The sequence below is a fragment of the Gallus gallus genome, chromosome Z, assembly GCF_016699485.2.
Source record: "Gallus gallus isolate bGalGal1 chromosome Z, bGalGal1.mat.broiler.GRCg7b, whole genome shotgun sequence".
NCBI classification, from domain to species: Eukaryota; Metazoa; Chordata; class Aves; order Galliformes; family Phasianidae; genus Gallus; species Gallus gallus.
The window spans coordinates 13,972,785-13,998,004 of NC_052572.1; the positions used below are offsets into that span (position 1 = coordinate 13,972,785).

The 25,220-nt window shown below is 39.1% G+C and overlaps 1 protein-coding gene across 5 annotated transcripts in view; it reads left to right on the forward strand.

Annotated features, from left to right (window-relative positions):
- Window positions 1-25,220, forward strand: part of GHR (growth hormone receptor) — a 132,256-nt gene that overhangs the window by 10,544 nt on the left and 96,492 nt on the right. Inside the window, exons 2-3 of one of the 5 annotated variants that reach the window (XM_046905281.1) lie at window positions 2,934-3,046; window positions 4,707-24,740. The exons of 3 other annotated variants lie outside the window; for them this stretch is intronic. The gene's annotated coding sequence lies outside the window, so the exon portion shown is untranslated. The remainder of the gene's footprint in view (window positions 1-2,933; window positions 3,047-4,706; window positions 24,741-25,220) is intronic. One more of the 5 variants, XM_046905280.1, reaches the window with a different exon arrangement.

Here is a 25,220-nt window from a genome sequence, read left to right on the forward strand (position 1 = left end):
TATATGATGTTAGTCTTTCTGACCATTATTTGTCTAAAAGACCTCTTTGTGGATGTTTAATGTTGGTTGCTCTTCTTTCCCTCATTACCAGCAAGGGACTGAATAGAAGAGTCACGTTAATTGCGGTAAATTTAAGAAAACACTGAAAAAGTAAGAACAAACAAACAAACAAACCCAAAACATGAAGACCATTAGAATAATTATCGTGGGGCCAGAAGGACCCACAACAGTGCTGTTTGATCTTCAATTATGAGTACAGTCAGGCACTGAGAGGTTGTGAAGAACATTCAAAACAATTTCTGCCAAGATTACGCAGTGGAATCGCTTGTTGCCAGATGCTGATGCTGATTGAGAGAGAACAGCAGCCACCACTGGAGGAATGCATTTTCTAAAATTACTCAAAGTAATTTAACTCAAAGTGAGTACCAGTCCAGTTGTTCTAGGAGTTTATTAATGCTTTGCAGACTACCCTACGATTTAGGTGACGAGCAGCAGACAGAAAAGATGCTTATGAATAAGGTGTTTCTCATCTATCCTGTTAGCTATGGGAATCCATGCACTGTTTTACTGGGGAGTTTAATGTAGCTGTGAAGAAAGGGCTGTGGAATAGACTGTAGGATTAGAGTGAAGGCCTTGGTCTGCATTTCCCAAGCAGTAGCTCCTGGAAGCAATATGCTTCTTGTGGCTAGGAACATAGCCATGTTCCTGGCCGTGCATGTATAGGAGGTTCAGCAGCAAGCTCAGAAAGACCTCTGCCAGATGTGAACTTTTGGAGTGCTGTGTTCATGGTGCTGGTTTCCAAATCATGGCAGAAACACTGCAGCAGTTTTGTTGTTTTTTATTTTCATTTCTCTAGAACAAGAGATTACTTGATAAGTCTTTCAGTGTTGTTTTGAATGTGTTGTGCTCTCATTTTTGTGCAGACTTGTGTTTGTAATAATCCAGGTTCTTCTTGTATTTCGAGGATAATGTACGCAACCCAAGATTCCAGGGAGTCTATAAACACACTATTCCTTTTGTTCAAGCCATTCTCTGGCTGAAAGGTTTTACATGAGTTAAGGATGCACAGTGAAGTATGAAGTCAGGCTGTTAAAGTTTGTTAATAAAGAAGGGACATTTCAGCACTATACAGAGAAAATATATTTGTTTCAATGGTAGGTGCAGCTAGGAGGAATCTAGCATCCTTTCTGAAGCCTGGTTTGTTGATTACTGTATGACCCAGTTGGCAGCAAGCCTGCCTTGTGAGGCACAGGACAATAATATCCTTCACAGCTACTTTGCTCAGTAATTGAAGTACGCTGACAGTATTATTTGGGACAGATATGTATTGGATAACCTATTGCTGCCAAGTTGCATGATAAAAAGAAAAATTTTCTCCATCATAAAACTTTCCTGCATTGTTCATCAGTAAGTTGAACTTCAGTAACTCTGCTTCTGGTAAGATTTAAGGGAAAGTTTCTAGTCAGAGGTGTGAATAGGCACGTCCTGTTGCTCACTAAACAAATCTACATTTTCCGTGGTACACAGGATCTCTAGGCATTTGCTCAAAATCCAGCATACCATCCAAAAGTTCAGATTATGATATCAAGTTTTTATTAAATGGTGATTTTTATAAATCCAGAAAAATCTTACTGAATGATGCTAGCAGATACCTGCATATAAAAATAATTTATATCTGTGATCTCTGCCAGATGGTGATTTATCTGCACAAAATGATCATTTTTTCACCACTCTCAGAAAGGCTAGAATTATCTCTTTGGCAAAGACAGGAATCTGGCAGGCCCCAAGTGCAGACTGGTGTTTTTGTGGGGAGTTACCCACAGGGCCTTGGAGATGCTGGTTCTTCCTCTGCAAAATTAATATAAGCGTTTGGTATGGTTGTTCTGGTCCTCTTTCTTTTCCTGTTTAAGTTTCTCCATCATTTGAACTCTTCCTGAGAAGCAGATTGGCACAGGTTCTCTTATTTTTCAAATTAGTCAAGTCAGCTATGCGTAAAGGAGCTAGAGCAAATGCATTCCATGTCCATTGTTAAGTGTTTTATTTTCCGGACTAAAAATTGAATACTTTCAGCTCACATGTCATTATATGCCTGTCATTCCTAATTACTTTCTGGCAGGTTCTTCAGTATTCTGTAGACAGGAAAATATATTCATTTTTTTTTTTTTTTTTTTTTAACACACAGCTGAAATGCTTTCATAACTGCAGACTAAAAAATAGTATTCTGTGGGCTCTGTGAGGTGGAAAACTATTGGGAGAAACAAGCACAAACATATTATTTTGTTCCTTGCTTTGTCTCTTATTATCAGTAGCCGCTTTGTTTTGAAAGAATGAGACTGTTAAATTTCATAACTGGCAATTAGTCATCAAGCATATTTGGTTATTTTCAGAGCCTTTTTTCACAGAGTCACAGAACTGCAGGGATTGGAAGGGACCTCAGGAGATCATCATCTGCTAAAGCAGATACTCTGCAGTAGGTCACACAAGTAGATGTCCAGACAGGTCTTGAATATCTCTATAGAAAGAGACTCCTCAACCTCTCTGGACAACCTGTTCCAGTGCTCCATCACCCTTACCTTAAAAGAGTTCTTCCAGTTCTTCCACTGTTCACATGTTCTAACTGAGAAGAGCCTGACCTCATCCATTTGCCTCCCACCTCCATTTAAGTATTTATAAATCTTAATCAGATCCCCCAAGTCTTCTCTTCACCACACTGAGCAGAGACAGGTTACTCAGTCTTCCCTTATACGGTATTTGCTCCAGGCCCTTAATCATCTTTGTGGCCCTCCTCTGGAGTCCTAGGAGATCCCTGCCTTTTTTGAACTGAGGAACCAAGAACTGGACACAGTATTCTAAATGTGGCCTCACCAGGGCGGAGTAGAGGGGGAGGATCAGTTCCCTTGACCTGCTGATCACTCTCTTTTTTATGCACCCAGGATACATCCATACGGCATGCCCTTCTTGGCATCAAAGGCACACTGCTGGTTCATGGCCAACCTGTTATCCAGCGGAGTACCCAGGTTCTTCTCCACAGAGCTCCTTCCTGCAGGTCAGCCCCTAACCTGTACTGATGCATGTGGTTTATTCCTCCTCAGGTGCAAGGCTGTATACACTTACTCTTGTTAAAACTCACCAGGTTTTTCCCTGCCCAACTGTCCAGTTTGTCCAGGTCTTGTTGAATGCCATTAAGGTTGCAGCACTTAAAGGCTGGATAATTTTTCCCTGTAGGTCTTTTTTATACTGTAGCTTTCTCTATGAAGGGAAAATGTGACCTTCCCATTCCATTTGTAAACACACAAATTCTTAAATGTGTGTATACGCAGAAGCAGATTAACAGTTTTGACTCGTGATGTACAGTCAGCAAGCTATAGTAACTCTCCTGAAGCTAGTGGTAAATAGAAACTACATCAGTGAAAAATGTGATTTCCCAACTGAACTTCCCTTTGCTTCATGGTTTTTTTTTCTCCTTCTTGTCTGTCAGCTGACAACTAGACTACCTTGATGATTTGCTGCAGAAGCTTATTAATTTTCAAGAGAGTTGCAGTTTCTGAATCTGAGCCTCTCTCTTCACAGTCACCAGTTAACAGAGACACAGCTTTGTTGAGTTTATTTCTGCTCAAGATAGTTTCAGAAATGAAATACAAAGACTGGGGCATAAGTGGAGGCAGCAATGTGTGCTACTGTTCAGAGTGCCAGAGCTGCTCTCCTACTTGAGAATGCAATCTCCTGCTTGGTCAAGCCAAACTAAGCCAAGCTAAGCCAAGCCAGATCTGTTATAGCCCTGGGAAATGTGACTGTGCTCCTTCCCACACAGGTTCCTGGTTCCCACTCTTTGCCAGTGTCAGCACAAATCATTGTATGAATGTAAGGTGAATCAATTTGCATTTTGAATCAACAAACTCATCTAATGAAATAAAGGGACAACAACCACAACCTGTTTCATCCCGATTGTTGAGCTAATGGTAACTTGTCCTTCAACTCTCTGAGATCAGCAGGTGTTAGAAATCAGTGGTAGTGGTCTACCTCATCATCAGGAGGATCTGGTCAGCTCATTTTGATCAGGCATGAAGCTATTTTCGGCAGCCCCACATACCACATGCCACCAGTCTTGCTGCAGGGCCAGGGTCTGAGGCAGTTTGAAGTGTTCTGTGATTTAGGGCCACATGCACTGGTCAAAGGGGGATCCTGCAATTTGCTTTCTTAACAGCTACTGTAGGAACCTGCAAGGTAGCCAAGCTCATACCTGCAGCCATTTGGTGACCCAAAAGCTTGTGTATCCACAAGCTCTAAAAGTAGTGCATTGCCACGAGAGACAAATTTTAGTCAAGCAGGGATGAACAGATGCAGCAGCAATTAGGAAATAAGACCCAATGGTGCCTGGTGTGTTTGAGTGACTGCTAGGTCACAGCCTGAAACAGTGATTGAGAAGGTGTGGCCAACCTAGGAAGTATGGCTGCAAGCAGTATACCTGAGTGACGGGAAGGTGTGGACCCACAGTCCACCCATCCTCACCCTCATTTTAAGGGTTAGCAGCCAAGGGAGCAGCATCTTTATTAGAAGATCTTGCCCTTCTTGAGACTCCACCAGTCTTCAGAAAGGCTAAGCTGCTTATTCCTGTATTCCTTTCAACACTAAATTTTGATTAATATCTTTACAGGTGTGCTACTATCCTAGTAGAAGGCACTATCATATCTTTCACTGTCTTGCAGGTCCCAGTGAGATTCATCCCAGAGTCCTGAGGGAATTGGTTGACATAGTTGCCAAGCCACTCTCAATGATACTTGAAAAGTTGTGGTGGTGAGGTAAAGTCCCTGGTGACTGGAAAAAAGGCAATCTAGCACCCATTTTTATCAAAGGCAGAAAGGATGACCCAGGGAACTACTGATCTGTCAGTCTCACTGAGTGTGGGGGAAAATCTTGGTGCAAATCCTTCTGGAAGCTATGCTAAGCCATACAGAAGAGGGAAGTGATAAGGAATAACCCAGCGTAGCTTCACCAAGGGCAGATCGCACCTGACCAACCTTGTCACTTTTTATGATGTTGTAACTGCAGTAGTAGACAAAGAAAGAGCTGCTGATGCCATCTACTTGGACTTAGTAAGGTGTTTGACATGGACCCCCACAGCATCCTTCTCTCTAAATTGGAAAGATATGGATTTTATGGGTGGACTGTTCAGTGGAGGAGGAACTGATCATGAGATTATACCCAGAGAGTAGTGGTCAGTGGCTCCGTGTCTAGATAGAGATCAGTGATGGGTGGTGTCCTCCAGGGGTCAGCACTGGAACTGGTGCTCTTTCACATCAGTGACATCAACAGTTGGATTGAATGCACCCACAGCAAGTTTGCAGATGATGCCAAGCTGTGTGGTTCATTTGACACACCCGAGGGGTGGCATGCCATCCAAAGGGATCTAGACAGACTGAGCAGTGGGCACAGATGAACCTTCTAAAGTTCAGTAAATCAAAGTGTAAGGCCTTGCACCTGGATTGTGACAACCTCTGCTATCAGTACAAGCTGGGGGATGTAAGGATGGAGAACAACCCTGCCAAAAAAGACCTGGGAGTACTGGTGGATGGCAAGCTGGACATGAGTCAGCAGTGCACCTTTGGAGCCCAGAAGGCCAGCCGTATCCTGAGCTGCATCAAAAGAAGGGTGGTCAGCAGGCTGGAGGAGGTGATCCTGCCCCTCTCTCTACTCTACACTGCTGAGACCTCACCTGGAGTACTGCATTCAGATGTGGAGTCCTTAGTACAGGAGAGGTATTGACCTGTTAGAGTGCATCCAGAGGAGGGCCGCAAAAGTGATCCAAGTTATGGAATGCCTCCCCTGCGAGGACAGGCTGAAATAGCTGGGGCTCTGGGGAGACCTGAGAGTGGTCTTTCAGTATCTAAAGAGGGGAGTATAAGAAAGAAGGGGACAGACTCTTTTGCAGGGTCTTTTTGTGATAGGGTAAGGGGAAATTATTTCAAACTAGAAGGGGGGTGATTTAAATTGGATGTAAAGAAGAACTTTTTTACAGTGGTGGTGATGAGGCACTGGAACAGGTTGCCCAGAAATGTGGTGGGTGCCCCATCCCTGGAGACATTCAAGATTAGACTGGATGGGGCTCTGAGCACCCTGATCTAGCTGTGGATGTCCCTGTTTGTTGCAGAGGAATTGGACTAGATGACCTCTAAAGGACCCTTTCAACTCAAAAGATTCTATAATTTTTATGATTTTGGTGTTAATCCTTCAAAGGAGTAGTGGAAACACATGGAGGTTATTTAATGCAGTCAATTGTTTTACAGCTTAATTTCTTCAGTTAGGCAAGTAAATGTATATTGGATACTTGATTGGTCTGATATGAATATCTGCAAATACCATATGTTTTCTCAAAATGTTAAGCATCATTAGGCCAGGACTTTAGTTGCTGAAGTTTGCTCATGTGATAAAATATTTAGTATCTTCACTAAATAACTGAATTATTAGCCTTCTCTGAAGCTACCAATCTACTTCGATAGCCTTAAGATTCAGCCATGTGAGTTTAATACTTGATCATCTATAGTATCTGCAGAATTTCCCTGATGTGTGCTATCTGCTGAGATAAACAGGAGCAAAGATTGTTGCCTCAGGTGACAAAAATTTATCACTAATGCAGTATCATTGCCAGAGCTAGCAGTTCACTTATCTGTGCCAGAGAAATATAAAGCTACCTGCCTGCGAGACTGGCGGGCTGCCTTTTTGATTGCACTCTGGGTCAGCAGGATAGTTTACAATGTACAACAAAACTAATGCAATCACATGTGACTGCTCGCACGCTGGTTACTTGTGTTTTTAATACATGTATGACTGCTGAAATCTGATGTTCCATGACTGCCTGTTTGTGCTTTGCTAAAATAGCTGAAGGAAAATATTTTCCTGAAATGTCAGACTTTAAGGAAGTTTTGAATGTAGCCTGATAAGATTGGTGACAGAATGGACCATGGAAGAAATCCTTGAACATTGAGTTGAGAGTGAAAATAATTAGTCTTTTCAGTGCAGTGAAGTATAGAAGCTTTTCATTACATACTTACCGCTGACTGAATGAGGTAAAGTAGTAATTTTGGAAAAACAGAGATTCCAAGAAATCAAGACAGTTTATAATTTTAAGTTGGATTAAGCTAGTAGCTTCATTTCTTAAAAGTAGCTCAATCGTTTTAGATAAAATTTGCAGTCTGAAATGTTTTTCTGACAGAGCTTATTGAAAAAACAGGAGTAAACAGCTAAAAAGAAGTAATTTCTAGTAGGGTTATGTAATGAGTTCAAATATTTTCACATGTATTCAAATAAATGAAAAATGCATTTTATTTTGTTTTTCATAAAATGTTACAATTAACTAGAAATAAAAAAAAAATCAGTTGCCTATTAAATGAATTTCTGTATGAATTGAACTAGCTGAGTTTTTTCATCATGCCAAAAGGATCTTTGTTGAAGAGTTTTTGCTGCTGTGCTGACTGCTGCCAATTCTTTTTTATAGAGCAGTCAGTGTTTTTATGGTGCATATGAAAATGGTAAGATTAAATGAATATTTACCAATGCCAGATTCTTATTATGCAAAATAATAATGTCAGATAAAGGGTTGTGGTGGCTATAATGTGCTGTTAATGAAGTGGTAGGCACTGAGTGACGCTCTTTGTATCTCTTTCTTCCTCCATTCTTCCTCTTCGTGTTCAAGGAACATTTAGGTGTATTGAGGAACATGCTCTAGTGAGAGCTATTGATGATAGGTGGACGGTTGGACTGGATGATCTTGTAGGTCTTTTCCAGCTTTGGTGACTCTGTGACTCTATGGTTAGTGGGCATGGTGGGGATGGGTTGGTGGTTGGACTACATGATCTCTGTGGTCTTTTCCAGCCTTAACAATTCTATGATTCTCTGATTCCTCAGATCCCCCCCCACATCTCACTTCTCTCATAAGCTAAGTACCAACCTTTACACCTTTCTCTGTTGGTCAGGTTTTTGAACTTGGTGGCTGTAATTCTCCGCACTCCTTGGTTTTCCAGTGACCTCTGCAAGGAGCAGCTGCCCAGAGGTGACTTGGCGTTCATAGCACCCAACAGTGGAACAATCAGTCTCCCGTCGCACGTATGCTGCTCCCATTAGCACACTGCAGTTATAAGTGGTTTACGGGCTGGTTCAGTGCCTTTGAGATAAGACCACATTGTTGGCTCGCACTCAGTCTGTGTTTTACTCCAAACTTCTCTTCCACTGTAGGGTACTTTTTTTCTTTTTTTTTTAAGCATTGGTTAGTGGTAGCATGCTACATGCTAGCATTTAATCTTGTACAACAATGATGAATCATGGGAATTCCCCAGATGTAATCACTTACACTCCTGTGATTTAAGGCCTCTTACTCTTTGTTTTTTCTTTCCTTACCGTGCCCCCAAACAAATGTGTTTTAGAACAAGCTTCAGCATGTAAAATGATGTAGTCAGGTAGACAAATTCCATCTCTTTATTTCCACAGAAGGGTAGTGAGAACAGATTTTGTTGAGGATCTGGAGAGGTTTCACCTGCTGCATTAGCATGACACTGGAGTTCTGCCTCTGTCACTGTCCTGTGTCAGAGCAAAGTCCTGTTTGCTTTGTGGTCAGTAAAGATCCACACACTGCTTTTTTTGTTTGTTTGTTTTTTGTTTTCATAGTTTAAGGTGATAACTTAAGGCCAGACATCTTCTGACTGTACAGATTCTCCTCTGGCCCTAACTGTTACTTACGAAGCTTTTCAAATACAACTACTAAACTGGCCCGCAATTTTCTTCAGCTGCATGTTGATATTTTCTAAGAGATTTTGCTCTCCCTGAGGTTTATTGCAAAATGAAAATGTTCTCTTTGTCTCTGGCGTGACTTCAGGTTTGTAAACTTTGTTAACTAAAGAAATATTGAGTTCAAATTCCAAAATACTTGGAATCCGGTTGTTGACTTTTGGGTACATAGGGCCATTGCTCTCACTCAGCACAGTTTTGCCCTTAAACTTCCGGATGATCCCTGTACACATTTTCTTGTTTATTCCCTTTCTGTCAGAGTGCTCCTTCCTGGAAATCCCAGTGTGAGCAGTTTCTAAACTGTGCTGAGGGTGATCGTTTGCTTTTGCTGTAAGAGTGCTTGATGAGATGGATTGTAGACATCTTGCATGTTACTGTTTTTTTCTTCTTTTTTAGCAATACAGATAGGAATATTGGGGTTATCATAAAGGATGAGTGCATGGGGTGCATACCTAGAGAAGGAGGTTAGCAGGTAGGAAGTGGTAATGGGGTTTAGCAAGTAATTTCTTCCTGTAGGGCAAGTAGAAAGGGGTGGTGATTGGGAGAGGCTGTATCAGATTGCTCACCAGTGTTGAACTTCTGACCTTCCTCATTATCCTTGGTGCAGTTTACCCCTCTGCCTTCCAACCTGTCTCCTGCTGGACATCACCTCTTCTTTCATCCCTTAAAGTTGGCCTTGACTGTGCATGTGCTGAAAGGTGATCTCATACTGAGCAGCCTGGTTCTTTGTTTTGGCTGAATTCCCAATCCAGGTGCTGGATTATTTTATCTTTTTCAATTGTTATTTTCTTAACTTTGGTGATGGGAAGGTCAGAAGGCAGTGCCAGATTATACGGGGTGTTTTATGGAGACTTTGAAGGTGGAGCTGCGCTGTCTTCAGGAATAATGCTTTGTTTGTACAGTGTGAATCAATTTGCATTCCATTTTCACTGTAACAGCTCAGATACAATTACTCCATGCCATGGGCTACTTTGATGAGTACTGTATGTTCAATTGAACTTTTTAACCTCCTAAATGAATCACAGAGAGAAAGTTAATGCTATTTATATTTCATTAAACATTTGCAAACTGGGCAGGAGTTGAGAATGTACACAAAAGTGATTCTACCCCTTATGTTCAAGCTAATCAAGGGAAGCCTGGTGTCTTCTTGATAGATAATTATGAGCTTCTGATGTAGTCAACTGACTGCAGTAACGGGTCTGCTTTCTAAAACAGACACTGTCTACTTGCATATTGTGAAATTCAGTAATGTTAAGGGTTTCTTACTGTGGGAATAGCCTCCTCTCCTTGAGTGGTCCTGCTTAATTCTTGATAGTTCATAAGGGGAGCTGAGAAGAGATGAAAAGAGATGTGGTAAGGCTCACTCTGTTTTACCCATTGTATTCTTCCATGTCTATTTAGCCCATTTACAAGCATTTGATCTTACATGTGGTTCTATAATATGCTTGAAAGCATTTCATGTTTAAAGAGCTGCAGCAAGCCTGTATCTTACTTCTAAAGCAGGTTTATAGTCTTCCGTACTACCTATGAGATATCACAAATCCTAAAGGTTGAGGACTCAGAAAAATAAGAAAGCTCATTTTTAAACACAGTGTTAAACCAACCTCATGAATTTTGAATGCCTGTGGTTTGCTTGGCAAATCCAATAATTTTCTAAAGCAATCTCATTCACTGCGTTTGGTGTATGAAGGCCTTAGAAACTTAAACAAAGAAAGTAAAAATGGTGTCTTTCTCTATGTCTTCCTTTTCTACCTGAGAGCAAAATGATTTACAAATACTGAAGTCTATATTAGTTATTTTCTATATGTGGGTGCTACGGAGGCTACTGCAGTTCCATGCATAATCCACAGTCAGAGCCTTTGGTGTGGTTTGAGAATTCATCCATCTCTCTAAACAGGGTTCATTTCACGTCTGGGCAGTAATAACGAAGGAAAGCTTCAAGGCATATTTGAGCATGTTGTCGGGAATGATTCAAGTGCAGGGAAGGGACAGGAAGTTCTTAGTAGTAAAACTGCTGTGTAGGACTGAGTCATACTTGTTTATATATTAAAAAAAAAAAACAGTTTTTTTAAAATAAGCATTGGTTTTATTTGCTTTCTGGAATTTTCTCAGTTCAACTGTTGTTTCAGAAGAAAGTCTGCTCAAACCTTACTAAAGTACAGAAATTTCAGAGTTAAGCTACTTTTATAAGTGAAGAAATCATCTTGTGCTCTGTTTCAAGGTTTCTTTAAGCAACAATTAAATCATCCAACTCTCAAGGCCACTTATGGTTGGGAGAGATGTGGATACTGAGCTGGAAAGCAGTTTTGTCCTTTGTAGTATGTAGACACCTTCAGGGTAGCAATAATGGTCTCTGTTAAAAAATAAATACAATTATGCTTAATTGATTGCCGTAGAGTTTCTGTTCCGTTTTTAATTTTAGTACCAAAGCTGTTTTTTTTCCTTAAAGAGATTGATATTTTCATTTGCAAGCTTTTTTGTGTCTAAGTGCAAATAGTGACAACACTCCGAAGCTGTCTCATCTCATGGGTAATGGAGCGGTACTGTTTATCTCCTTGTCATGTATGACTCATATTATTGCACCTCCAAACAAATCTATTGTGTCTTTATTACCTAAAATATAATGCACAGAACATGTCGGCATTGGTAGCTAATAAGGTCTCTTTATGGGTTTGAGTTGAATGTCCCTCCAGTGAAAATGCTTTTGTGTTTGTGTAACTTGTAGGTTTTATAATCAAGAGAAACCTTTCAAAAAGTACAGCTGACCTAGTAAGTTTATGTTTGTATTCTACTGCAAGAGGCACTGCAAGCAGAGGAAGAAGTTACTGACTTATCAGAAATACCCACCCTGTTTCCTATGTTTGATTATTTCCCTTGTCAACTGATCAATGCCTGTCTGAGTAGGGCTGAGGATATGATAGTGTTCTCAGGAGCCAAAATGTTTTGCCCTTTTTAACTTCCTTCTCTTTCCCCATTACTGGTTGCCAACTTTAACATGCTAAAAGCTAGCCATGTTTAATAACTGAGGAGAGTGTTTGTCTAGTTTATGCTAATGCTTCACTTATGATATACTGCCTTTTTGGAGGAAAAAAAGAATAAAATGAACAAGCAGTATTTTGTCTCATTTCCGAAATTGTTAGCGTGAATACATATGTCCCACGCTACATGATGACAGTGAACTCCCTGGAAATATTAGAGTTGTTCTCCATTAAGAAATGTGCCGCGCTACACTTAATGAAGCAGCACTTAGCTTTGCTGACGTCACGCTGGAGCAGTACAGAGGTTCTTTTAACACACAAGTGAATTCTCAGAACTCTTGCTTTGTAAATAAAGTCTGTTCACAGAGAGTCCTAATTGATAGTGACAGTTAATGTAATACCTGCTGTCTAGGCCAGGCTTTTGCTAAAAGAGTTCTTTGAAACTTATTTATTGATTGCTGCAATCAGTTTAGTCCCCCCTCCCCGAAAAAAACAACAAACAACCATTAATTTGGCCTCCATTTTCTGATATTTTTTTTTGCTTTTATTGATGGGATGAGTGATATGAAGGTCTCAGAGACCTTACCTACCTTTTTGTTTGTAAAGCGTGCGGTAAATTTCATTTTACATGTGATTACGGCCTCAGGAATTACTGTTATTGGATATTAAATAAATGTCATTTTCTGTAACAGTTGACCTATGACTGACCAAAAACAGAGATGCTGGACTTGCTGAACTCTCCATATTGTCAGTTCCTTAAAAACTAATTCTTGGTCATCTGCCTGTACTAAGAATAAGGCTTAGTTACAAGGCTGATATTTCTCTCTCCAAAAGAAAAATATGTTAATGCAGTAGAGGGGAGCATTCTCCTCTTGCTTTAAGAGTCATTAGTACTTTGCGGGGTGCTTGTATGGAGATTGAGTCATGAGTCCTAGCTCCATGGTGCTTATCTGCTGCTGTGTACAGAAGCGATGGCAGTCATGCTTTGACCCTTCCTGCCTGTAGCATTCCTTTAAGAGTCAGAATACTGATTTGATTGCCATTATGAGAGAATGGTTAATGTTTGACTTATATCCATCGCATGTTTTCTTGTTCCCTCTCTCTCATACATTGTGATTGTTTGATTCCGGGTACTGTATTACTTATCTGTTGGGAAGTAAAAAGCTCTCAGAGGGAAACCTCTTCTTATTTTCATTTTGTGCATGACTGAGAAAATAATTAATTGTTGATTATTAGTAAAGATTTAGTTACAAATTAATTATTATTCTTTATTGTCTAGAGTTGTTTGCTTTGTGGTTCTGTTTGTTCTTTAGTGTCACTTTTACTATGCATGGCAGTGTTTCTTCTGTAATACATCAATGGGAGAAAAATACACTATGAAAAAGTATCTCTAAAATTGAATGGAAGATTTTAGTTGGGATATTAGTGAAACAAAGTTTAAGCAACAGTTTCCAGTGAACTACATCTCGATTTTACTGTGTCCCTTTAGACATGGGTGCCCTTATTCACCCTGTGCATCCCTGCATAATTTTGACATGACAGCTGTACTCTGAACCTTTTGTTACAGGTTTTTGTGAAGGAGTTGGAACAGTCTTCCAGTCCTTCATCTTAAAAGGAAACTGGGTTAGAGTGGCTTAAAATTTAAAGCTCAGCATACACTTTGCTGGTGACTAATCCAGAGAGTAGAGAGAGGATGCAATTGAAAATGTTCTAAGGGACAAGGAATCCAATAAAGCAATTCAGCCTGCAGCAGATACATCAAGAGCTAAGCATTAGTGCAATAAGGTATAGAAGCTGTGTCCTGGTGTAGACAGTCATAAAACAGAACAAATAACACAACTCTCTTGTTTTGCCACAAGTCTGCAAATAGTATTGAATATTAATCATTTATTGCCTTTTTATTTTTACAAGGTATTTATTAGTCCCAGGTGAGAAATGTGACTAATGAAGGAAAAAAAAAAACAAAAAACACCATTTTGGGAAAAATACTTCAAATGTAACACAAAATGAAAAATATTTTGTACAAATTTCAACCTATAGCATGCTAATGATCCGAGAACTTACAGATTTTATAAACTGTTAAAAAGCCTGTGGTTTTCTTTTTCATTCTCAAAATGTTGAGTTCTCCAGATTTTCACAGATTCTGTGTCCTATTATGGACCTCTGTGGTTTTGATCTTGGTACAGTTTCCATTTGAGACTTTATCTCAGCTTGAAAGCACCAGTTTTAAAAGCTGATGTAGAAACCTGCATTTTTCTTGAGATATTAAAAATTATGATTGTCATTTCCTTACTGCCTCACCTCATAACAGCGTATGATTGTGCTGATGTTTAGCAGGGCCAGCCATGAACTGCAAACCCACATCGTAACTGGACAGGAGTATATCCAACAACAATTCTCTGAACGCTGACTCTTCATCTTCATTTCAATGCCTACCATTTAATACTGAGATTTTTTCTCTACAAAACTTTTCTGAATTGTCTGTCACCCGTCATTCAATTTTTGGGGGAATCTGGGAGGGAGACAGGGGTGGTAATGCTGATTTGTACCTGCTGTTCTCACCAGATCAGCACTGCCATAGTATTGAAATGGGGGGTTATAATTAGCAGCTAAGTAACTGGAGTACAGTTGGCCTAATGCTCTCACTAATACTGTGTGTAGCTCTGCTTGCTCTGAGAACGTAATCCATGTGACACCTGGACCCAACAAAATTGTTGAATTCATCTTCAAGAAGAATGTTTTTTTCTATTCCATGACCTATAATTTGGCTTCTGAAGTGTTTTGCCCTGACCTGGCCCTGGAAGTTGGCTGTGGCTGATCAGTGCTGTGTAAGGTCTGCTATAACGTCATCTGGGTGACTGATGTACCTTGCTCTCATGTGCTTAGTGTTACAGTTAGATTAATGAGGGGGTTATTTAATTAAGAACAAGGACGTGGCTTCTGTAATTGCATCTAGGGATCACCTGGGCATTTTCATCTAATACCAAATTTCATATCATTTTTGCCATATTTTTGCAATTCAAGGGCATTGCCCTTGATCTCAACTGTGCTATTACTGTTGATTAAGTTAAAAATTCCAAGTCTGTAAAATCCTGCCCAGGCTCCTTCAGTGTCAATCTCGGGTGTCCTATAGCCCAAACGTATGTTTCTGTAATACCGCAGTGTACTTCAGTGTACTTTTTACAAGTATTTGCACAGGGCTTGTAAAGAGCGTAATTATGATCCAACAAGTTCCCTTTCTTTAGTAGAAGTAGCTTAGAAACTTTAATGATTACCTGCAGTTTTGTAATGTTATACAACAATTTCATAATTACGCTAATCTACTGTTTCTAATGGCTTTCCAATAGAGACATCTGCCAAGGCTTTTCTTCTTTTCTTATCCTTATTATATTGCATAATTGGCTTCTGGTAGTATGAAAACACTAGAAAATATGTCTTAGTAATATAATTAATCCCTAAATGTTACAGTTCACGTTTATCAAGGTCTGTTTTTATTATTCACCAATAATAATTACATATTATTACAATAATAAAACAACAGTACTCCTTTGAATTGCGTACTTGCTTTGGTGATGTTTTTTAGTTTTGACACTCAATGCAGTAATGTGTTCAGATTGGAATGCATAGTTCTTAAATCACTTCAATTTTAGTTTATCAGCACTGTGTCATTGGGCGATATTTACATATAGAATTACAGAACATAGCTGGACCCAAAAGCTTGTAAATACATTGCAACTTCCTTAGATTTGTGGTGGTCCAACATTCATTAAGGATAAAATAGCACCAAAATTGCAGATAAAATTTCCTTGTTTGGCTTTAATGTTCCAGGAATTCGGTATGTGAGCTATTAGGTCTATAATTGCTTAAATTCATATGTACCAGTTAACAATAATGGAAGAGACTTGCATAGCATTTATTTAGAAACTTTTATTTACATTGAACTTAACAGGATGCTCCTTAAAATGTAAGAGCTGCCTTAAGTGTGAGTTGTATTCTGCAAACTTGAGTTTACAGAGGGAAAATGGTTGGAAACAAGTTTTGGGAGCATATCTATCAAAACTTCTTGGAAAACTAGGAAGAAAATTTACTAGGACTCCTCTCTATCCAATTTATGTGGGCCACTGCTATGGAAGGTGATATACTGATATACTCGTGGTGTCCTCTCTGGCACGTGGTGCAGGTGCTGTCCTTGAGGGAAGAAGTATCACCATACCCTATTGCAGTCTGTGCAGCTACCGAATTTTGATCCTAAGTGATTTGGAGGATGGAGCAATTAGAAACTGTACTTCTTGGTCAGCTTCACAAGACCACCGTCTATAGTATGATGATACCTCTCTGGCTTTCGCTAAGCAATTTCATGTTTTACAAAAGATAAATAGGAGATATGAAAGCCTTGAATATATCCATGCTGAAGACCCATCTTAAAGAGCAATTCTTAGTTGAAAAAGAAAGGGCTTTTCTCTTTATGTCTTTTGAAATGTAAATAAATAGGTAATTTGCTGTAAGCAGCAAACTTTTCTAAGACTGGCATCTGGCAAGTAATTCACTTTCAGATAAGGATTACATACATTAAATGGACTAAATAAAATAAAGATTTACGTTAATATAATACAGGATTAAATTAAAATACCAGAATTGCTGAATATAATCCTGAAATACTAATATTTTTTTCAAGGAGCAGAATACACCTGCAGGTATCTGTGGCTGATATTAAACCAGAGGATAATCATTTACGCATCTGTGTAATTCCTTTTGTATGCTTTTAAGATATGTGAAAAATATGATCTCTCTAAAGAATAAACAGCGGGATGTTTTTCAAGATTTGGGCTAGAAATAGCGAATCAATAATTTTAAGTATCATTTTAGAAAACCACTGGTAGCTCTGTGAACGTGAAACCTGAGCCTCCAGAACCCTAAATATGGTCCTTTCTGGCTATGACTTTGAGGAGTGAAAAGTACAGTATGTAATAATACTCAGACATTCTCCTCAAAACTACATACTCTCACTTTTAGTTAATTATTGTCCTAAGATGACTGTGGGTCCCTGATACCCTCAGTCCTATTTAAATAAAAATACTATTGATATACAAAAATTAGAAAAGACCAACCCAGCTCACACACATTATATTTTGATGCTGTTTCTTTTAAGCCACTGGAAATTTAGACTTTCCCTTTATCGTAAGCCTCTTTGACTTCAGCCTTCCACTTTTTTTTCATTAATAGAAAAACAAACTCCACTTTTAGATAAGGGGACAGTGATCTTCAACAACAGGATAGCATTATCTCAGCGTCACTGAAGGTTCATTGCAATGATAGGGTTGCTTAAAAATCTATTAATGCAGAACGTAATGTAAAATTTGCACTCGTTCATTACATGATTTGCTTCCATGCAGAATGTTCCATCTGTGTCTCTGCTGACAAGTCCCAGAAGTCCCTGTGCAGACGAGTTCGAATTAATAGCACTTTATGACTAGGGATGTTTTTTTGTGGTCATGCTGATTGATTTAATTATTATTATTATTTTTTTTTAAATCTGGAATTACAGCAGTACACTCTGACCCCCTTCAAAGCACAGTTTAGAGGGCACAGTTTAGAGAAACTTAACCTCAGGATCTTTGCATTGTGATTTGATTTGTTGTAGCTACAGTGTTATGTACCTTGCACGCAGAGTCAAACAACAAGCCTCAGCACACTTGGTCCAAACAGGACAGATTAGACATGGCAGTACAACGAGGATGAGAAGCAGATGTATGGAGTGGTAACTCCATAACATGGAGTGGGTATCATACAACCAACCAGGGCAGATTTAGTCCATAGAATACCGGATGCTCAGTCTTATGAATAGTTAACATGCTACATCACTGCAGGCAAAGAAACATTTTGGGTCTGAAATGAATTTGTGATAATATGCTCACCACTCCTGGTACCCAAATAAACTTTCTCAACAGCCATGGCAAACTGTTGGTCTGTATTGTTTACTTATAACATAAGTAAAGCATAACAGTTTTATTCTCTAACGTTACAGACTATACCACTCCTAGACAGAAAATTTTCCAAACAAGAAACAAGTGACTTTTGTTACTATAAATATTGTTCTTGGGGTCATATTTCATTTGCTTCCGTCTTGTAGTACTGGGATTGGATATAGTTTCTGCTGTTGTGAAAAATTTTTATTTTTCTGTAAAATATCTTGTATGCATTTGACTAATACAACTTAACCCGTGCTTCTGCTGAGGTTGGTGAAATTACTCAGTTACTAAAGAGAGAAATACATTGAAAATGTTTGCCATCTGCAAACAGTGATGGTATACTTTGAGGTAGTGTGTCTTGCCTGCTTTGTGAGATGGGAATACCATGATTTGCCTCTGGTGCCTACAGATGGGAGATTCCTCCTTTTCAAACCTTATGTGCCCAGTACTGAACTCTAGGATGAAAACAGTTGTTTCCTGAGCCCTCCAAGTCAGCTCCTTCCAGGAGGTGTACTACAGCTGTTATGTAAGCGGGTTTTTGAAGTGCTATTTTCTCAAAGAAAATGTGGGTATGAATTCTGTATGGTTCTCAGCAATCAGTCTACCGTGCATTAGATTCTTTTGTTAAACTGTAGTGAAATGTGAGTAGTTGTTTTTTCTTATTGTACCAGGATCCTTGAAATTTTATTCAGTAACCGAAGTCACATTGAATATTAATGACTGGAAGCAGTCACAACTATTGGAGATCTGTGAACATGTCTCAAACTCTACTGCTTGATACCTTTACATTTTTTTCAACACTGTATTAACTGACAGTGGTATTTAATATTTTCTGGTGCCATAGTCCTTTTGGGAAAAAAAATGGTGAGAAATTTATAAGACATGGTTTTAATGGCTATGCCATAATTATTGTGTTGTGTTTTTTTTAATTTGTTGGAAAATCACATCACTCTCTTGTTCGGTTTTAAGTACCATTAGGCAAAATAGTGTTGTCCAGCAGCTATCATTTTTTTTAGTGCTAGCATTTACAGGTATTTCCATTTTCTGTAGCTTTTTGTAGTCTTCCCATAGTTGTGGCTACAGGTAATTACATACCAATATAAATAGAGTCTGACTGCAAAACAAACCTTTTATAATATAGCTTTGTAGCTAACACACTGCTAGACTGCTCACTTTAAGGTATATTGCATAGCGATCATAGTTCAAATGAAAAAAAATGATTAGGAATGACAGACTTCTCATTACTGTGAGGATTAAATTTGGGGTCAGTTTAATCTGGGAAAGAAGATGTGCTAAGTTAATAGGTTCGAACCTATCCGCATTTTTTGTTTTACTTTTTTGAGAACAGATAGCGTATCAGAAAGACTGATATGGGCAATAACCTTAGATTGAGTAGAAGTTAAAACTTTTGTGTGCATTTTCATTTATTATGTCTTCTCTTTCAATAAGGGTAGCAGCAAACCAAAAGTATTGTTTAGGACTACTGAGTTCAAGGACTCAAAAAATTAGCTCCAAATCTGTTGCACTACTCCTGTTATAAGACTCGATATTGCTCCTGTAAAACTTGCCAGAGTTTGTTAATATACACAGTATGACATTTATTTCTATAGCTAATTTTCCTGCTTGATTAATATATAGAAAACTAAAATGTAGCAGTATTACAAGAATCTATGAGTATTGAGGTATGTTACGAGGTATTCTTTGTAAAAAGAAGGTATCTCGATGCATAAGAAGCAAGGGCTGTTTTAAATCTATTTTATTACTTGTTCATTCTGATAGCTTCCTGAGTTACAGTTTGTACTTCTCTGGTTTTATGAGATATTATAAGCATTTGTTGTAAGGGAAAAAAAAAAGCCATATGCATCCATGGCCAAGTGACCATCTTGACATTTCTTTCCCGAAGCAGAACTGTGAGATGTATGTTCATCTTTTGATAAGAAAAGTCAAAGCTTATCTTCATCATCATCTTTTTTTTTAACAGAAGCATTATTCTTTTCCCATACTGACTTTGTTTATTTAAACTTGACATGCATGCAAGTTGCTTAAGTTTTTATATATTTAAACTTCAGAGAAATTGAGGGAAGTAGTTTTCACTTCTTCATACATCAGTTGAAGACTGTGGTAGTAAAGCCGTTTGTATGATGATGTTTATCTCCATTATAAATTCAAGTGAATACAGATCTACTCATATCACATTTGTCCTAGAGCTTAGCTACAACACTGTCAGGTTTCTAGTGAAGTTAAGGTTGCATTCAGTTTCTGTTGATGCTTTGAAAGGTACAAGAGCACTTTATTTTTTACAAATCCTAGGTGGTTTGTATTTTAGTATAAACACTGTGCTGGTGCACTGTATTGCTGAAATTATTTTGTGTGCACTTAAACTGCACACATGGAGTTAGGATGATTTAGGAAGGCCATTTCCAGAAATAGCTTTCGAAGTCTGGCACATTACATCAAATGTAATCATTTAAAGTTGAGGTTGTTTTTGTTTGTTTGTTTGTTTGTTTTGTTTCCTGTTCATTATTGTTTATTCTTTGATGAGCAGGACACTCTTCTATGTATCTTACGGGATCAGCATGATAACAGGATTCATATGATCTGATGTATTGTGGCAGTCCCTATAAGCAAAGACAAACTAAGGGGTAGTCTGAGGTACAATTCAAGGATGTTCCTATTATTGAAATGTAAGATGCTAAAAACACATTAGCACATACAAACTATAGCTTGTTTAAGTGTCAATTAGGGTTTTTCCAATGGTAAGCAAGCACAGTATTGCACAAGGGTGAGTTGACCTTTATATGGTAGATGGAGGGATGAGGAAGGGTTTCTCTTATCTTTATTGTCCTCACAGGTTACTGTTTTATAAGTGCTGTTTAAGTTCATATTCCCTTCAGATTAATGGGTTCTTTTGTTGTAGGAAAACATAGCTGGCCTTCAGCATTGATTGGTTTGTAAATATTCTATGTCTTTTGACACATGTTAATGACAAAGTATTGGATTTTGTGGAATAAGCTGTAGGATTTTTTTCTGTTGGTGTCCAGTCTGGAGCCACTGATTATCTGTGAGGCCTTTTTGCTAGCTCTCATGGTTTGAATGAGGCCTCACATTACCAATGGCGAAAAACAAAGGAGTCATAAAACTGCTAGGAACTGTCCTGAAGAGTAGTCCCACCACTGCCCAGCCCTGGGCCTTGGGGACCTCCCTGGGGATGTGGTGGGACAGAGGCTAAGCTGTGGGGAGCTGGAGCCAGATCCTGCTATGGCCTCACTGGGGCTGACAGCTGCAGGGCTGACGTGGGGGCCTGGGCAGGGCGAATGGGAGCCCTGGGTTGTTGCAGAGGGTCAGGAAGGACTGTGAGTGCTGTCAGGATGCTGGCATTAGCTCACAGGCCTTTGTAACTCTGGAATATAGGTACTTAACAATGCCTGAACTTTAAATTCATTACGAACTTTAATTTGTTCACACCATATCTTATCACTTTTCCAGTGTTTTTCTGGACCTTTTCTTGCCATCCTTTTAACAACCTGGAAAGAGAGAGCCTTATCTCTGTCAAACATCTCACTTGTTAATAAATCACCTGCTCATGGCTTAGAAACAGCATTATTTCATTTCCTGACCTGACCTCTCTGCTGAGTGTGTTTGAAATAGTTTTATTATTTACTGTAGCTTTTGGTTCAGCCTGTTGAATTCCATGTCTGCTATCAGTATTGTCCTTAACCTAATGTATGATCTTATTGCTGTTCTTGTTATTCAGCTACAGATGCATTAGGCCTCATGTATACCTCACTAACATATGTGATTATTTTATTGGCTCTCTAGATTAGCTCCTTTTCTGTTTCTCTTCAGTTCCTCTGCTTTTGCATATGGCAGACATGAACATAAGCAAGGGCAGGCATTACTTCACACCACCAGAATGCTGTTGTTCTTTGTGTGTTCACACTGCCGTTAGCACTGGGGAGGCGTGTTAGTACAGTCCCATGGCTGCAAAGCAACTGGCCTTCTGTGCTTGTAGCCTGCTAATTAGAAGGGAATTTTATAAGAATTACAAATGCAACTGCATTTAAATGGTAGCTAATAGTGATACTGCTTCCAAAATCCCAGTTTTATTGCAAGACATACTTTTGCAACTGTGGTTTTGTATGGACTGGTTGTCTTGCACCGTCATCTTAACACTTTGGGCAGACCTAATATGAGATTAACAAGAGCAAGCCTCACAAATTGCAGGATGAAATAGTAAACAAGTAGCATGTGTTCCTTCGAGGAGCTGGTCTCTCTCCAAGATCAGAACGGTAGCAGGACTAACGTGATTGTGAAGCTAAGACTTGAGCAGTAAGGGAGGATCTAGATATAACATCCAGCTCATTTTCCATCCAAAACAGCACAGAACAGAATGTGAACACAGCTCATATCTGCTGATGTTGTCACTTCATTTTAGGATTCTCCTTGCATAGGTACGATTTCACTGAACTATTAACTTCACTGCCCAATAGTGTCCAAAATTCTTACTAAAAATGCCACAAAATCTTTTTGTTTTTTTTCTTTTCTACAGTTACTTTACATAGTAAATGCAACTAGACAGCCCACTTGGTATGATTCATCTTTTATCTTGAGGTTATATATACAGAAAGCTTTCCTCTTCATCCCTCCTGCTGTAATAACAGTGCATAGAAGTCAAGTGGTGTTTATTGTGATGTTCTGTATACTTCACAGCTGCATGTTAGTCATATGTGGAATTAACTTACTAATGTGACAAATCACTCCACAAAAGCGAATGTAAGAAAAGAGCTCTTTTCTAGTTCTGTCTAATCTGTCACACATGCATGCAAAGGACTTCTGCCATAACTGGCAGGCCTAATTTAGGAAAGAAGAATTTGGCTGGCTTTTACTAATGTCTGCAATAAGTGTCTTTGTAGCTTAGAGCATTAATTGAAGTTGTAAGGGTCTTAGGGATAAGTTAAACATACATGCAATTGTCTTAGTGTTCAGGAATTTTCAGTGGTTGCTTTTAAAGAATGTCTTTCCTTCATTAAAGTTCCAAAACTGAAAAAGGAAAGAATGGATTGCTATAAAAGTTTCTAAAATTCTGTTTCTGCATTAAACATCTATTGTGATAAAGGACTTCTCACTGATGGTCAGATATGGGAGTTACATTCAGAATACTGTTTCTGTTATGATTCCCCACTGAATTATTCCATCTGGTAATATTACTGCTTATGAAGTGATAACATATGCACGTAACAAGATGATTGTAAAAGCCCAGAATGGGTAATTTGATTGTGCTACTAAAACAATAGTAGTGAAGCATTCTGGTCTGTGGTTGCCAGCATTAAATTACCATGACTGTTGTAAATCATACAAGAGGATTGTGGGAAATAGAGCTTTCAGCTTTTCATTACAAACCCTCATTTTCTGTCCAGTGATCTAAAAGAGAAAAGTGCACAGCCGTCTGTCTAATAGACTGTGGTGGTGGTTTACAGACCATTACTCCCAGTGCTCCAGGGAGAGTGGGAAGGGGCAACACGGGTGAACAATGAAGTTTCCTGAAGATCGCAGTGTTTCTTGCTATAGCAGAGAACTGAGAGAACTTTATATATAACTGCTGCACAAGGGGGCCCTGACAGGCTTCCATGGTAGGGACTGTGTGTGTGTGTTACACATGCACAATACAGAAACCGTGTGGAATGAGTAGGAACTTCTAGGAAATGTGAATATGTTGCAAATTATAAATAATAATGTGGTTATTTCTGAGATTGTGAAAAATATGCCTGGCAAATGTAAAAGCTGTCATGGACAATTCCTTTACCAGGCCTGTTTTTCAAAAGCTTGTAACAACACATAGCTGAATAGTTCATACGTGTAACATAAGAAACAGTTGTGCCAGGCCTATATTAATGCTGGAAGAAGTGCTGCTCAGTCTTACCTAACGTATGTAAGATACCCATAGGTTTGATGACTGGCAGAGGTAAGGCTGAAGGGGTAAAGAAAGAGAGAGTACTTAGTTTGATAAAAGGATTTGGGCCAGAAAGCTTCTTAGCCTTTCGTTTTGAGGTTAAACCAGCAGAAGAGGCAGACTGATACAAATTGGCTGCCGTTGCCACTGTTTTCTCAGATTACAATATTCATCTTGTTATCACTGGGCCTTTGTTGTTCTCAATATGGATGATAATTTGACCAGACCAATCTAGATTATAGATCCAAATTGCCACTACTGATGGCCTTGTGTCCTGCTAAAGCTTGAAGGGTATCTACTACGTAAGATGCATTTCAGCCTTATCTTTCCCCTACTTAAGCCTTCTCCTTCACCCTTTCTAACACTAACAAAGTAGATTTCCCAAGGCTCAGAGGAGGCATGTAGGCTAAAATAGACTGGGTGCTGCTGTGTGGGCTGAGGACAAAGTGGTGAGGCACAGCTTGCATCCCTGTGCCCTGTAATGGCCGCGTTTGCACCCTCAATGGAGAGCAGCTGTGGAGCTCTGTGCCAGGGCATGGGTGGCTGGGACAGGGCTAGATGGTCAGAGCTGAAGCTGTGCAGGCAATTGAATGTTGTGTAAGGATGACGGATGCCAATAATTGGGCCCATTCCCTGGTTCTTTTCAGTTTACTAGAGTAAACATAGTCAAAATGTTATAAAGGTCATGTGTTGCTTTCGGCATTTGTTAGCATAAAATTAGTTAGTCAGCACCAGAAATAAGATGCATTTTATATGTGCTTTTCTCTGCTTTATGAGGGTTTTTTTTCTTCTTTATACATGTAAAAAGCAGAATCTAATTCCATCATACTTCAACTAATGTATTCTGTACCCTTTACTAACTACACATAGTTAGAGGGAAATAAGTGTTAATTTAGAAATGAGGTTTTAATACCTTCAATTTCAAACTTTTCATTTTCTATTTTCAGAGTCATTTGTTGTTATCCATGGAAGCAGGATGCAGGTTCTGTGCTCCAAGTCTTAGTGCTGCTGTGGATACTCTGCTCTTGCTCTGCAGTGACATTGGGGGTTCATGCTGCCTTTCAGGTCTCAGTTGTTCCCATGATGTTTAATAGAGTGGCACTAGAAGATAATTACTGTGGATATTCTGCTCTTGCTCTGCAGTGACACTGGGGGTTCATGCTGCCTTTCAGGTCTCAGTTGTTCCCATGATGTTCAATAGAGTGGCACTAGAAGATAATTACTTCTTGATTAATGAGTTATGAGCTAAGAAAAGGGAAGAATTTAGTTATTTAATGAGTCTTTTGCTGCCTATACTTATAGCCCTACTATATTGTTTTCCTTGTCCAATTATGAGAGAAGCTTACCGGAGAAATTACAAAATTGCTATTCCTGTGGCCAGAGTGTATGGTATTTGGGTTAGTGCCTCTTGCCAGTCAGACATATCTAACGTCTGACTCTACCCTGATCCTTCCTGTGACATTTATACTATTGGAGCATATCATATGGCCGTGATTTACATGTATGAGAGCTAGTGTTTCTGAGGTGCTAGTGTCCGCATCTGTT